The following is a 16,841-nucleotide window of genomic DNA, read 5'->3' on the forward strand; positions in this document are numbered from 1 at the left end:
ACAGTCTGAGACACCCTATACCTTACATACAGCTTGAGACACCGTGCCCTTACATAGATCTAAGGCATCCTACACATAATCTGATACACCCCACTCCTAGCGCACAGTATGACGCATTCTACCCTTTACGTACACTATGAGGCGCCTTATCCCTCAAATAGAGTTTTGGATACCTGACTTATTACATACACTATGAGAGTCCGTTCCTTACTTGCAGTCGGAGATTACCACTCTCCTTGCACATTGTCACATACAGTTTCTGCCACCTCTCACACCAACAGAGCATGAGTCTAAGGTAAGAGTTACTTCGAATATTCTTCCACTAGAATAAACGAACATTGAGTATTTAAAAGGTTTGTGTTTTGTACGAGAAATTCAAGCTGAGTTCTTGAAGTGCGTGAGGCCGAATTGGCGTATTGCCTACATTGTTCGCTGGACTACAGGAGAGGATAGAGCGCACACCCTGTTGTCACTATGATCTTTCAGTGCTCACGTATCGATGTCATGCCTCCAACACAAGATGAGCCTCGCCCACCTGGTCAAACTCCATCAATACAATCACTGGCTCGCGTGGCACAGGTGTACATTTCGCCTGCTCAAATAACCGGCTTACTATACACAAAGGCGAGCATCACTATGACACATTCTGTAACATCGGTGAACGTGAATACAAAATGTCTGCAGATAAGTGTGTTTGTGTCGATGTTCACTTGAGTAGAAAAAACTGGGTAACCTTGTGTCGATGTTCACTTGAGTAGAATAACTGGGGATGCTTGTGTCGAGTGAGTGAGTGAGTGAGTTAAACTCTACGCCGCACTCAGCTATATGGCGGCGATCTTTAAATAATCGAGTCTGGATCAGACAATCCACTGATCAACAACATGAGCATCGATCTACGCAATTGGGAACCGATGAATTGTGTCAACCAAGTCAGCGAGCCTGACCACCCGAACCCGTTAGTCGCCTCTTACGACAAGCATGGGTTACTGAAGATCAATATTCTACCCCGGATCTTCACGGGTGCTTGTATCGATGTTCACTTGAATAGAATAACTGGGTATGCTTGTGTCGATGTTCACTTGAGTAGAATAACAGGGTATGCTTGTGTCGATGTTCACTTGAGTAGAATAACTGGGTATGCTTGTGTCGATGTTCACTTGAGTAGAATAACCTGACTATGCTTGTGTCGGTGTTCACTTGAGAAAAGTGTTGTAACAGACGTAGAAGATACACCATTGTGGCGATGTTATCATTGGATGTGCAGGGCCGTTGGCATGGTAAACACAAGATGTTAACGCTAGAGAATCAACAGATTTCATTGGACGCTAAAGGAACCACAGCGTTGAAAATTGTACGACATGGTCACTGAATGTAGAGGGTAACACAAGATCATCTTGTTTTACAGTATTGGTGTATCCACTCCCGTGGCGATCTTCCCCATAGGATTTACAAGTTTAAAATCTGAATACCACAACTTTTACATCGAGCCGAAATATGAGATCCTCATACATAGTAGATGTTTTCCTTCCTACAATCCCTTACCCGTTAAGGTCCGGGTTAGAATATTGATCTTCAGTAACCCATACTTGTCGTAAGAGGCGACTAACGGAATCGGGTGGTCAGGCTCGCTGACTTGTTTGACACATATCAACGGTTCCCAATTGCACAGAACGATGCTCGTGCTGTTGATCACTGGATTGTCTGGTCCAGACTCGATTATTTACAGTCCGCCGCCATAAAGCTGGAATATTGCTGAGTGCGGCGTAAAACTAAACTCACTCCTACAATCCCTAAATTTTTGTCAGTGTTGAGCCTTGGGTTAAGTCCGTGGTTTACCGGCCACATACACTCAACACTATTATTATTATCATTGTTCGAGTGTATCGTGCCCACGCCAGTAGCCAAAGTTCAAAGCCCACGCGCCACTCGCGTAATCCCATCCAGGGACTGCCTACATGCATTATCTTATGTCATAGGTGACACATACAGGCTGATATCTCCATATAAAACTGTTGTCATCACACAAGTTAATATACGCAGTATAGTGTCAGCGATACAAATAGTTGCACAGGTATATAGCCAGCTATTTGCTCCACGTCGCCAGACTCGTAGCAAGGTGTAGGTCCAGGTAGACGAGCAGTTGTCCGCAGAAGACTGAAGTCGAGGAGGGATACTCCCATCACGCAATAAGAAGGACTGGTCACACCTATCCCCATACAAACGGGAGGGACTGGCAACACCTTTCTCTATACACACAGGAGGGACTGGCAACACCTTTCTCTATACACACAGGAGGGACTGGCGACACCTTTCTATACACACAGGAGGGACTGGCAACACCTTTCTCTATACACACAGGAGGGACTGGCAACACCTTTCTCCATACAAACGGGAGGGACTGGCAACACCTTTCTCTATACACACAGGAGGGACTGGCAACACCTTTCTCTCTACACACAGGAGGGACTGGCAACACCTTTCTCTATACACACAGGAGGGACTGGCGACACCTTTCTCTATACACACAGGAGGGACTGGCAACACCTTTCTCTATACACACAGGAGGGACTGGCAACACCTTTCTCTATACACACAGGAGGGACTGGCGACACCTTTCTCTACACACAGGAGGGACTGGCAACACCTTTCTACACAGGAGGGACTACACACAGGAGGGACTGGCAACACCTTTCTCTACACACAGGAGGGACTGGCAACACCTTTCTCTATACACAGGAGGGACTGGCGACACTTTCTCACACAGGAGGGACTGGCTATACACACACCTTTCTCTACACACAGGAGGGACTGGCAACACCTTTTTCTACACACAGGAGGGACTGGCAACACCTTTCTCTATACACACAGGAGGGACTGGCAACACCTTTCTCCATACACACAGGAGGGACTGGCAACACCTTTCTCTACACACAGGAGGGACTGACAACACCTTTCTCCATACACACAGGAGGGACTGGCAACACCTTTCTCCATACACACAGGAGGGACTAGTAACACCTTTCTCCGTATACATAACGGATGAACTGGCAACACGTGTTTTAACACACATACTGTGCTCACCCAGGAACGATGCTCTACCAGCTTGCCCACGGAGGTGACCTCTATCCAGGTAAATAACATCTATTTTAGGGTAGAATTGATCATCATATAGAGGAAAAATAATTTGTCAGTTAAAGCATAAAGTGTGAAATGTATTGTACAAAGTTCCACCATGTTGCTAATGCGTTGAGCCGTTTTCTCAGTCAATGCAAATGGATGTACCTATCAGACTTCACGCTGTTATGATAAGGGAATACACCCAGAAACAAATACAATGTTACCGTCATGACGATAAGGATCACGGACTTTCAGAGACCTACAATAAGCCAGTTAGAAATGTATTGTAATATTTCACTCAAGCGTTACTAGGGATGTGACAATGGATATAAGGTAATAACGTACAGATAGGTAAATATGGTATTTCAAGGCAAAACAATAGAAACTGTTTAATCCCATAAATGTTTGGGTGTTTTCAAGCAGGCTATTGTGATACTGATGATTCATCGATTCAGTGGAAGGAGGTGCTATTTAGTTGTACATTTCCATAAATTTTAAGTGACTTGTCAACAGTCTTGAAAATGTTTGATATCGAGATTTCCACTATTCTCCTATTGGCTGTGACATATGGGGGCTGTGTGACTCTCATTGGATCAGTTCATCATTTCTAGATACACACATTGGTGCGTGGAGAGTATACCATTATTTCACAATATGACACATTTAGAAAAAACTGGTTGAAAATACGTATTGCCAACGAATACGAATATTTGACAATATGATTTTATATACAAATCCTGGCACTGAAATCTGGGTATATTTGATGAACATTTATCTGAAACATTCAATGTATACCAAGAAAAAACTATCAAGACGGTTTCTAGACTTACTAAGGCAAATAATTGTTGATATGTACATTCAACAGTGGAACCATCACGTACATGTTGCTTCTATAAACTATATAAATCTTCACTATCTACTGAAAGCTACATAATGACTGTATAGCACATAGCTTTCACAACTGTTATGTGAATGATTGAAATAGGAAGCCATAATTATACAGTAAGAGGTAAAGGACTGTGTTCGCAATGTACTTTCAATACAATGGAGGAAGAATTGTTTAAATGTATACTAAATGTAATAACTTGAAATGCATATCTAAAGCATATCCTTTTCCCCACAATGTGTTCCTTGGTGAAATTAGTCAATACAATTAGTGTTCGTTACTCATCAATATTTATTGATCACTCAGTTTCAAGCAGAACGTTTTTGTGCGTACATCCCTCCGCTTGTACTTCGCAATACATATATACCAGGAGTCTGCAGCGTTTCAGTGAAGCCTGGTAGATTGGTTGATACGATACACGTGACATGTTATATTATATATTACCCATCAAAAGTTTAGACTCACAAGTGTAAATGTAGCCACGTTCTAAACTTGATTTTGCAAAAGATTCCATTCAGTTTAAAGGTACTGTTTACACATGAACTAATGTATAGTAAAACAATATTCGTAACGTTGAAAAGATTAATCATGAGTTCAGTAAATTATGAAAATCAGTGAAAATTGGCGTATTCTCATCAAAACTTTACACAAAAACGCAGCTGTTCACATGAACGATATTTTCACATGCTTTTTTAGCAATTTGATGCATGATCCTCGTACAATTCATCTGCATAAAGTTTGCAGTTGGTTCCCCCATGTTAGTGGAGATATTCATAACATATAGTTTGGGCTTCAGGTGAGTCTAAACTTTGATGGGTAGTATATAAATGTGTTTGGCCTCACCAGAATAATGAATAACAATTGTTTGATACACAGGTACCTGTTGTGTCCTGCCTAATGTCACCCGGACAAATACTGGCAGTCCTTGATGCACTCAGCTCAAGTAAATGAAGACGAAGAACAACATAACAGCACCGAACAAGAACAGCACAAACGTTTGGGAGGAATCAGTAGGGAGCTTGCGGATGCGGTGCATAGACAATAGCCAGTTATTTGTAAATGCACCCTATCCGGTGACATCCTACTGTCTATATGGATCCCAACCAGCATTTACTGACTGTCTATATGGATCCCAACCAACGATTACTGACTGTCTATATGGATCCCAACCAACGACTACTGTCTATATGGATCCCAACCAACGATTACTGACTGTCTATATGGATCCCAACCAACGATTACTGACTGTCTATATGGATCCCAACCAACGACTACTGACTGTCTATATGGATCCCAACCAACGATTACTGACTGTTTATGTGGATACCAACCAAAGATTACTGACTGTCTATGTGGATCCCAACCAAAGATTACTGACTGTCTATATGGATCCCAACCAACGATTACTGACTGTCTATATGGATCCCAACCAAAGATTACTGACTGTCTTTATGGATCCCAACCAACGATTACTGACTGTCTATATGGATCCCAACCAACGATTACTGACTGTCTATATGGATCCCAACCAACGATTACTGACTGTCTATATGGACCCTAACCAACGATTACTGACTGTCTACATGGACCCCTACCAACGATTACTGACTGTCTACATGGACCCCTACCAACAATTACTGACTCTCTATATGGACCCTAACCAACGATTACTGACTGTCTACATGGACCCTAACCAACGATTACTGACTGTCTACATGGACCCTAACCAACGATTACTGACTGTCTACATGGACCCCTACCAACGATTACTGACTGTCTACATGGACCCCTACCAACGATTACTGACTGTCTATATGGATCCCTACCAACGATTACTGATTGTATAAACGGATCCCAACCAACGATTACTGACTGTCTATATGACTCCCACCAGCAATTATTGACTGTCTATATGGACCCCAACAACCGATTATTGACTGTCTATATGGACCCCAACAACCGATTATTGACTGTCTATATGGACCCCAACCAACGATTACTGACAGTCTATATGGACCCCAACCAGCGAATGCGCCGTCCTAACGCATCATCATAACACTACTTCAGTAAATCACGCTCATCAACAGTGATGCATCTTAGGTGGATCCAAGATTAGCTTTTTCCTGCTGTTGTGTGATAGATGCTGCATTTGCTGATTACAACCAACGAGTAAATGCATCCTCTATTACCCAAACAGCTGAGAAATACATCCTCTATTACCAACACTTCTGGAGAAATGCATCCTCTATTACCCAAACAGCTGAGAAATACATCCTCTATTACCAACACTTCTGGAGAAATGCATCCTCTATTACCCAAACAGTGGAGCAAACACTTCTGGAGAAATACATCCTCTATTACCAACACTTCTGGAGAAATGCATCCTCTATTACCAACACTTCTGGAGAAATACATCCTCTATTACCCACTTTGGAGAAAGCTTACCAACAGAAATGCATCCTCTATTACCAACACTCCTGGAGAAATGCATCCCTATTACACTTCTGGAGAACACAGCTGGAGAAATGCATCCTCTATTACCCACACAGCTGGAGAAAAAATGCAAATGCATCCTCTATTACCCACACAGCTGGAGAAATACATCCTCTATTACCCACACAGCTGGAGAAATGCATCCTCTATTACCCACACAGCTGGAGAAATACATCCTCTATTACCCACACAGCTGGAGAAATGCATCCTCTATTACCAACACAGCTGGAGAAAGAATTTACCCAAACTCTTTATCCTACCCACACTTCTGGAGAAATGCATCCTCTATTACCCACACAGCTGGAGAAATGCATCCTCTATTACCCACACAGCTGGAGAATGCATCCCTATTACCCACAGCTGGAGAAATGCATCCTCTATTACCAACACAGCTGGAGAAATGCATCCTACAGCTTATGCTTCCCTTTTACCCACACAGCTGGAGAAATGCATCCTCTTTTACCCACACATCTGGAGAAATGCATCCCTCTGGTGAAATGCATCCTCTTACCCAACACAGCTGGAGAAATGGAGAAATCCTCTATTACCCACACAGCTGGAGAAATGCATCCTCTGTTACCCACACAGCTGGAGAAATACATCCTCTATTACCCACACTCTGGAGAAATGCATCCTCTGTTACCCACACAGCTGGAGAAATACATCCTCACATTACTTCCCACACAGCTGGAGAAATACATCCTCTATTGCATCCTCCAACCCACAGCTGGAGAAATACATCCTCTATTACCCACACAGCTGGAGAAAGAAATGCATCCTCTTTTATTACCCACACAGCTGGAGAAATGCATCCTCTATTACCCACACAGCTGGAGAAATGCATCCTCTGGAGAAAATCCTCTGTTACCCACACAGCTGGAGAAATGCATCCTCTGTTACCCACACAGCTGGAGAAATGCATCCTCTGTTACCCACACAGCTGGAGAAATGCTTCCTCTTTTACCCACACCTGGAGAAAACATCCTCTGTTACCCAGACACCTATTACATCCTCATTACCCACACAGCTGGAGAAATGCATCCTCTATTACCCACACAGCTGGAGAAATGCATCCTCTATTACCCACACAGCTGGAGAAATGCATCCTCTATTACCCACACAGCTGGAGAAATACATCCTCTATTACCCACACAGCTGGAGAAATGCATCCTCTATTACCCACTACCCAGAGAAACAGCTGGAGAAATGCATCCTCTATTACCCCCACACAGCTGGAGAAATGCATCCTCTATTACCCACACAGCTGGAGAAATGCATCCTCTATTACCCACACAGCTGGAGAAATGCTTCCTCTTTTACCCACACAGCTGGAGAAATGCATCCCTCTTTACCCCTCTCTATTACCCACACAGCTGGAGAAATGCATCCTCTTTTACCCAGACAGCTGGAGAAACCCACCCACACAGCTGGAGAAATGCTTCCTCTTTTACCCACACAGCTGGAGGAGAGCTGAGAAATGCTTCCTCTTTTACCCACACAGCTGGAGAAATGCTTCCTCTTTTACCCAACACAGCTGGAGAAATGCTTCCTCTGGAGAAATTACCCACACAGCTGGAGAAATGCTTCCTCTTTACCCACACCTCTGGAGAAATGCTTCCTCTTTTACCCAACACACCTGGAGAAATGCTTCCCCTTTTACCCACACAGCTGGAGAAATGCATCCTCTATTACCCACACAGCTGGAGAAATGCATCCTCTATTACCCAGACAGCTGGAGAAATGCATCCTCTTTTACCCAGACAGCTGGAGAAATGCTTCCTCTATTACCCACACAGCTGGAGAAATGCTTCCTCTTTTACCCACACAGCTGGAGAAATGCTTCCTCTTTTACCCACACAGCTGGAGAAATGCTTCCTCTTTTACCCACACAGCTGGAGAAATGCTTCCTCTTTTACCCACACAGCTGGAGAAATGCTTCCTCTTTTACCCACACAGCTGAGAAAATGCACACCTCTGGAGAAATGCTTCCTCCCACACAGCTGGAGAAATGCTTCCTCTTTTACCCACACACCTGGAGAAATGCTTCCTCTTTACCCACACAGCTGGAGAAATGCATCCTCTTTTACCCACACAGCTGGAGAAATGCAACCTCTTTTACCCACACAGCTGGAGAAATGCATCCTCTATTACCCAGACAGCTGGAGAAATGCATCCTCTTTTACCCAGACAGCTGGAGAAATGCATCCTCTTTTACCCACACAGCTGGAGAAATGCATCCTCTTTTACCCAGACAGCTGGAGAAATGCTTCCTCTGTTACCCACACAGCTATGCCTCTTTTACCAGCAGCTGAATGCTTTCCTCTTTACCCACACAGCTGAAATGCTTCCTCTTTTACCCACACAGCTGGAGAAATGCTTCCTCTTTTACCCACAACTGCTTAATGCTTCCCTGATACACACCTCTGGAGAAATGCTTCCTCTTTTACCCACACATCTGGAGAAATGCTTCCTCTTTTACCAACACAGCTGGAGAAATGCAACCTCTATTACCCACACAGCTGGAGAAATGCTTCCTCTTTTACCCACACATCTGGAGAAATGCTTCCTCTTTTACCCACACAGCTGGTGAAATGCTTCCTCTTTTACCCACACAGCTGGAGAAATGCTTCCTCTGTTACCCACACATCTGGAGAAATGCTTCCCCTTTTACCCAGACACCTGGAGAAATGACACCTCAGTATTTGGAGCTGGCCACGAATAATTTGAAAGAATTCCAGGACTAAGTGAAGGTACATGACAAATGGTCTCCAAAGAAACATTTCAGTCGCTTCCTCAAAGTGATCGTAGCGCTGCGGCAGTCGTAAATCTATTTTAAAGTATGGGAGCATATGGTATGTTGTGACAAGCAGCAGATTAACATTAACAACAGCATGTAATAAAAAATAACAAGTGGTACATAATTTGCAGAGGCCAGTATGGAACTGAACACAACAAATAGCACTAGTGATGAAGCCAATAAACAGGGGGATTTAAGTAGTGACAACAAATAGACAGGGTGCTATTGATGGTCTATAGTTTGATTAGTTCTTCATAGGCTGATGGGATGTAGTATCCTTGGTCTCTGTTGATCAGAGGTTTGTGGCGGCGGATGAACCTTTGTTTTCACAAGCTGAGTGGTCAGTGTGAGGACCTAGGTATGTTTTGTCAAGCATAGGATGAACGGGCTGAGAAAAGGGATTAATTAATTTGGTGAGATCAATTACCAATGAGACAGTGGTGTCAACTTGAATTGTCACTGTCAGCAATAAACCTTTTCATGAAAGTGTGAATATGATTGTTTGTACATGTATGTATATTGTGCTGAAGATAATAAATCCAATGATATGTACATGTAAATACAGAATTTGTTTTTTCCCTTTATTTACCAAGAAAATAGTTATTAAGCAGTAATTTCATGATATAAGCCAGTTACAATGTATGGTACTGTTTGAAAAGTACTCAATCATGGAAACATTTAATTATCCGACACTCTGTATAATCCGACTTTTTTTCCCAGTCCCAGTGAATGTCGGATTATACAGAGTTCACTGTAGACAAATCAATACAAAATCAGAACGACGGTATCACTATGATAGTACAACGTAGAGTAGCAAGACACATTCGGAGGCAGTATAATACAGCTAACCTCTCAGTAACAGTAATCCAACTGGAAAGTAAGGGCTAGGCAAGATTATCACAGGCCTGAAAGTGGTCACACTAAATACTGGTTCCACTCATACCCAGGTGTCCTGTAAAAGTTGAACATGGACATAAGCATACCCAGGTGTCCTGTTAAAGTGAACACGGACACAAGCATAGGTGTCCTGTTAAAGTGAACACGGACACAAGCATACCCAGGTGTCCTGTTAAAGTGAACATGGACATACGCATACCCAGGTGTCCTGTTAAAGTGAACATGGACACAAGCATACCCAGCTGCCCTGTTAAAGTGAACACGGAAACAAGTCTACCCAGGTGTCCTGTTAAAATGAACACGGACATACGCATACCCAGCTGTCCTGTTAAAGTGAACATCGATACAAGCATACCCAGCTGTCCTGTTAAAGTGAACATCGATACAAGCATACCCAGCTGTCCTGTTAAAGTGAACATCGATACAAGCATACCCAGCTGTCCTGTTAAAGTGAACATCGATACAAGCATACCCAGCTGTCCTGTTAAAGTGAACATCGATACAAGCATACCCAGCTGTCCTGTTAAAGTGAACATCGATACAAGCATACCCAGCTGTCCTGTTAAAGTGAACATCGATACAAGCATACCCAGTTTTACCACTCAAGTGAATAAGCACACTCAGTTGTGATCTGCAGACATTTTGTATTCACGTTTACTGATGCCATGTTACAGAATCAGTCGGGACGATGATGTGATTGTGTACGATACACATGTTTGTTTGCATAAACTGAGCCGGTATTTGAGCAGGTGAAATGTACACCTGTGCCACGCGCGCCAGTGATTGTATTGATGGAGTTTGACCAGGTGGGCGAGGCTCATCTTGTGTTGGTGGCATGACATCGATACGTGAGCACTGAAAGATCATAGTGTCATCAGGGTGTGTGCTCTATCCTCTCCTGTAGTCAGCGAACAATGTAGGCAATATGCCAATTCCGCCTCACACACTTGAAGTACTCAGCTTGAATTTCTCGTACAAAACACAAACCTTTTAAATACTCAATGTTCGTTCATTCTGGTTGAAGGACATTGGACCGATGGAAGAAACACCAACGTTAGGCTCATCCACTGTCAGTGTGAGGGGTGACTGAAACTTTCTGAACCAGTCATTGTGACTGAGACAGGGCTGAGAGTGGTGATCTCAGACTCTATGTAAGGAGGAGGGGCGTCTCAGACTGTGTACACAGAGGGGTGTCTCAGACTCTATGTAAGGAGGAGAGGTGTCTCAGACAGTGTACACAGAGGGGTGTCTCAGACAGTGTACACAGAGGGGTGTCTCAGGAAGTGTACACAGATAGGTGTCTCAGACTGTGTGTACACACAGAGGGGTGTCTCAGACTGTGTACACACAGAGGGGTTCTCAGACTGTACACAGAGGGGTGTCTCAGACTGTACACACAGTTGGGTGTCTCAGACTGTACACACAGAGGGTGTCTCAAACAGTGTACACAGAGGGTGTCTCAGACAGTGTACACAGAGGGGTGTCTCAGGCCACGTTGCACCCAAAAACAGGCTAACCGAAGTTATAACATAGGAACCGATTTGAGGTAGAGGAATAAGGACTTGACCGCCGTATTGGGCACCGCGGGTACTGTATAGTGGCTAGGGAACATTCTGAATACTGAAACGTAAGTTGGGTAAATATTGTGTAGCATCCGTGCTGACGACGTTTCCAGCTGTCCCTGCGTGTTGATGAACTCACAGACCATATAATAGACTGACTGACTGACTGACTGACTGAGTTTAGTTTTACGCCGCTTTTAGCAATATTCCAGCAATATCACGGCGGGGGACACCAGAAATGGGCTTTCACACATTGTACCCATGTGGGGAATCGAACCCGGGTCTTCGGCGTGACGAGTCAACGCTTTAACCACTATAGGCTACCCCACCTGCCCCCATATAATAGGTCTCTGATGAACTCAACAGACATACTATCATGGTCTGTGATCAGTAGAATGGTTTCCATGGTGATTATAGGAAACTGATTCACGTAGTGAAATTGCATACGAGTATATCGACAGCTGTGATTATGATTATGACATTCCTATACTGCAGACAGTGATTGTGACAGTATTTATCGAAAAAAAGAAGCATATAAAGCCAGAATACTTTCATGGTCTCATGTCAGTGTAATTTCACAATTAATAAGACATGAGGCTCTTAAAAGCCAGATCACGAAAAACGTATGTGAGCAGATGCTGACTTTAGTAGTTCTTATACTCACAGGGTGGAAGCGCTGTCCACACGAAATGTGGAGTTGCCCCAAAAGCAACTCCATTTCCTCGCTGGACAGTGAAAGACGGACACGTGGCGCAAGAGTAAATGTAGGTTGTCCTCGCATTTTCATTATTTTGCAAGTATATCAGGTTTTGCCATTTGGCAGAAGGATCTAGAAAGTTACAGATCTTTCTGTAATTGCTTGACACCCTCTATATTTATTGCAATTGCGCGTTAAGCGAGGGCACCCTACTGAGTATCGAAACAAGATCGCGGAAAAGGATAGTTTCAACACGAAACATGACATCCTCATCTGCAGACACACCTTTTTTTGCTGTCAATTCTTAGATATAGTGATTTTAGGTCTTCATTCGCAGTTAGACTTTAATGCGTCAGAACTTTTTCAATGATCGTCGAAAAATCAATCTGTACATTTTATATGGAGTTGCTCACGTTTAGCAAACAAACTGCCCATTGCGTTGTGATTTTACTGTCCAGGAGTTGACAGTTTATAGTTTTATCCGTCAGGTGATCAAACGTTATTCTAGAGATATTTGTTGTGAAGAAGAATGTTTTGTTACTGCCTACCTGGCGTATTTATTACGATTTTTTATCTTCAAGTACGATTGTACACCCTCATTGCAGTTTGTACCCTATCTGGGATTTATTGGATGCAAACCTATAAAAACACATATTACATGCATTCGTTTCACTTCAGCTGTACTTGCCAGCGTAAACACGACATGAAAACGAAGCTAAACAAGAGTGACCTCCCTTTCAAGTCACTTTCGTGCGTACAACCGAAAGTACTTTATTTAAAATCGTGACCGTAATGTATGTTGATTGATGATAGATATAGATCAAGTACTTCGGTAGATGTCGTGAAAATACAAAGTAACCTGATTGGCTAATTTTTCCGGTCTTTATCGTCGGGTTCTCTCATATTTTCCCGGTTTCTACCCATCTTATCCGATTGCTTCCCAACCAGTGGCATCATGGCGGAGCGTTCGTCGGGCTCATATGGGCCAGGATTAAAACATTTTACAAAATCATGTACGATCCGAAGTGTATTAACAAATATACATCTACCCCAGGAATAACCAAAACCAGGTTATTCCAAAATATGTACATTGTTCATACTATCATTCAGATATTAGTATTGCACATTCGGGTAAAGCACATGACTAAGCATCTGAAAACCAAAGCACATCACTAAGCATCGAAATCAAAAACCAAGGGACATCTAACCACTCTGTCTTTTGAATGTGCGAAATCAAATACAATAATGACTTCCTTTGTTCCCACCGGTGGCACCAACAGCGATATGGACAAGTCAATGGCAGTTGTAGAAAAAATAAAGGAGAAATCCAAATGGCACAATTTCATGAGAAAATGAACTTGCCGATCTTATCTTCAGACCTTACGAAGACAGTCAAAACTGTGTTGAACTTGATTGATAAAATCCTTCACAACAACTACCGTTTCCATTGCCAAGTCTGTGGAAAAGGGCATCAACAACTGTGGGATTTCAACAGTTAATGTTCTAAAATCCTAGCTAAGATACATAGCGTTCGCTATGTATCTTAGCTACTAAAATCCATGCAACTACATGGACAGTTACTTCAACGTAAACATTCAAAGCAATGGACAGTTTCAAAACAACTCCATGTAAAATGTACAGTTTGATTCTTCGACGATAACTGAAAAATGACCGATGCATTAAAGCTTAAACTGTGAATGAAGACCTAAAATCACTATATCTAAGAACTGACAGCAAAAAAAGGTGTGTCTGCTGATGAGGATGTCATATTTCATGTTGAAACGATCATTTTCTTTCGACACTCAGGAGGGTGCCCTCGCCTAACGCGCAATTGTAATAAATATAGATGATGTCAAGCTATTACAGAAAGATCTGTAACTTTCTAGATCCTTCTGCCAAATGGCTAAAACCTGATATACTTGCAAATTAATGCAAATGCGAGGGAAAACTTACCATTACTCTTGCGCCACGTGTTCTTTTTTCACTGTCCAGCGAGGAAAGGGTGTTGCTTTGGGGGCAACTCCACATTTCGTGTGGACAGCGCTTCCACCCTGTGATACTAGGTTTTATTCATGCAACATACTTTTAAATAATGGCGCGTCCTTTATCAAAGCTCAGCACAGCGACTGACCTAACAGCTACAGACGTCGATAATGAAGCTGGCGGTAGCATGCCATGGACTTGAGCTTGTGTTTTCTCCCGCGATCCAGGAAATGGGAACTAGTTTCCCGACAACGTACTATATCCTACAATCTACCGATTCACAATGTTCAGCGCGCTGGGCATCGGGCTACAAATAACTTATACAGATGGGATTGTCCTTGTTGAAACGGTTCTGTGATCAACCGTGGATCGTATTCGTCACTGTTCGTCACTATTTGTAAATGTATCTGACCTACGTGAAGGACGAGCCCTCTGTAAAATGCCTCTCGGCGAAAGTGTTCTCTGTGTAGTCACGTTTCCTTGTTATCATAAGGGTACAGTGGTACCGTTAGTGCTCACACACAGGATGACATGTGTGGTGAGGTTGTTTCCACGTACAGGCTTCGTGACAAGTGTGGTGAGGTTGTTTAGTTACACGTACAGGCTTCGTGACAAGTGTGGTGAGGTTGTTTAGTTACACGTACAGGCTTCGTGACAAGTGTGGTGGTGAGGCTGTTTAGTGTGGTGATTAGTGGTGAGGTTGTTTAGTTACACGTACAGGCTTCGTGACAAGTGTGGTGAGGCTCGTGACAAGTGTGGTGAGGTTGTTTTAGTTACACGTACAGGCTTCGTGACAAGTGTGGTGAGGTTGTTTAGGTACAGGCTTCGTGACGTACAGGCTTCGTGACAAGTGTGGTGGTGAGGTTGTTTAGTTACACGTACAGGCTTCGTGACAAGTGTGGTGAGGTTGTTTAGTTACACGTACAGGCTTCGTGACAAGTGTGGTGAGGTTGTTTAGTTGACAAGTGTGGTGAGGTTGTTTAGTTACACGTACAGGCTTCGTGACAAGTGTGGTGAGGCTGTTTAGTTACACGTACAGGCTTCGTGACAAGTGTGGTGAGGTTGTTTAGTTACACGTACAGGCTTCGTGACAAGTGTGGTGAGGTTGTTTAGTTACACGTACAGGCTTCGTGACAAGTGTGGTGAGGTTGTTTAGTTACACGTACAGGCTTCGTGACAAGTGTGGTGAGGCTGTTAAACGTACAGGCTTGTGTGGTGAGGCTGTTTAGTTACACGTACAGGCTTCGTGACAAGTGTGGTGAGGTTGTTTAGTTGGACGTACAGGCTTCGTGACAAGTGGTGGTTGTTGGAGGACATAGGCCTTGAGACAAAAATGTGGTGAGGTTGTTGGAGGTGGTGCTGGTGAGAAAGGGTGAAGGTAGTTTACAGGCTTCTGTGAGAAAAGTGTAGTGAGGTTGTTGGAGGTGACAGTACAGGTCCTTGAGATGGGTCTTGGAGATAGTGTGGTGAGGTTTTGGAAGAACATAGCCCTTTGGAGGACATAGAAAACTGCCGTGAGGTTGTTGGAGCAGAAGGAGCCTAGTGATCACAGGGGCGGATACAGCTTTTTGAGACCGCCTCCGTGGTGTAGCGGTTAGAGCGTCCGCCCGGAGAGCGAAAGGTCGCGGGTTCGATCCCCGACCGCGTCATACCAAAAGACGTTAAAATATGGTGCTTGTTGGTCCCTGCCTGGCGCTCGGCATTAATGGGTACAACAAGGACTGGTCGGCTCGGAGTCAGTATAATGTGTCTGAGTGGGGTATTCATGCTTCACTGTGGCATGGTATCTCAGTGGGCTAGCACTATAAAACCAGCTTCAGTCTGGGCTAGTACAAGCAGCCGCACATACACATACACACGCATGCACGTCGTCATATGAGCACGACGTTAAACCCAATTTCACCTCAACTCACCTCACAGCTTTTTGAGAAAGGTGTGGGGTGTGTGCACACTCTTGAGAAAGGGGGTGCACACTTCATTTTCATCCCTTTTCGCGAGAGTTTCAATGGTAATTTAATTAGCTTTCAGGACAAAAAAGCTGTATGCTCCTTGTGTTCGCATCTGTTTGCGCAGCCTCAATCCTCTCTATTGTTTTGTGAAGCGATTATCTAAGGCTAAACAGAGACCATATGGTCTCTGGGCTAAACAACTGAATGTACGCCAGAATTTCACATATTCTTGGTCTCGAAAGTTTCGCCCCTTTGAAACCTATTGGTGATTAAAAATACAAGTATCAGTTATGCGAATGTGTTATAATGTTAATTTAATGTCTACTAATATGAAATATTATAATATCTGTTTTTAACAACAACTGTACAACGATCGAGTATGTTATATATTTCCTGTACAGTTCAGTGCTTCTCGGAGCTGATTGGCTAGCAGAAGTAACGTATGACGTCATTTAACTGT

The sequence above is a fragment of the Haliotis rubra genome, unplaced genomic scaffold (assembly GCF_003918875.1).
Source record: "Haliotis rubra isolate DU_JTF1 unplaced genomic scaffold, ASM391887v1 Scf1191, whole genome shotgun sequence".
Classification (NCBI taxonomy): Eukaryota; Metazoa; Mollusca; class Gastropoda; order Lepetellida; family Haliotidae; genus Haliotis; species Haliotis rubra.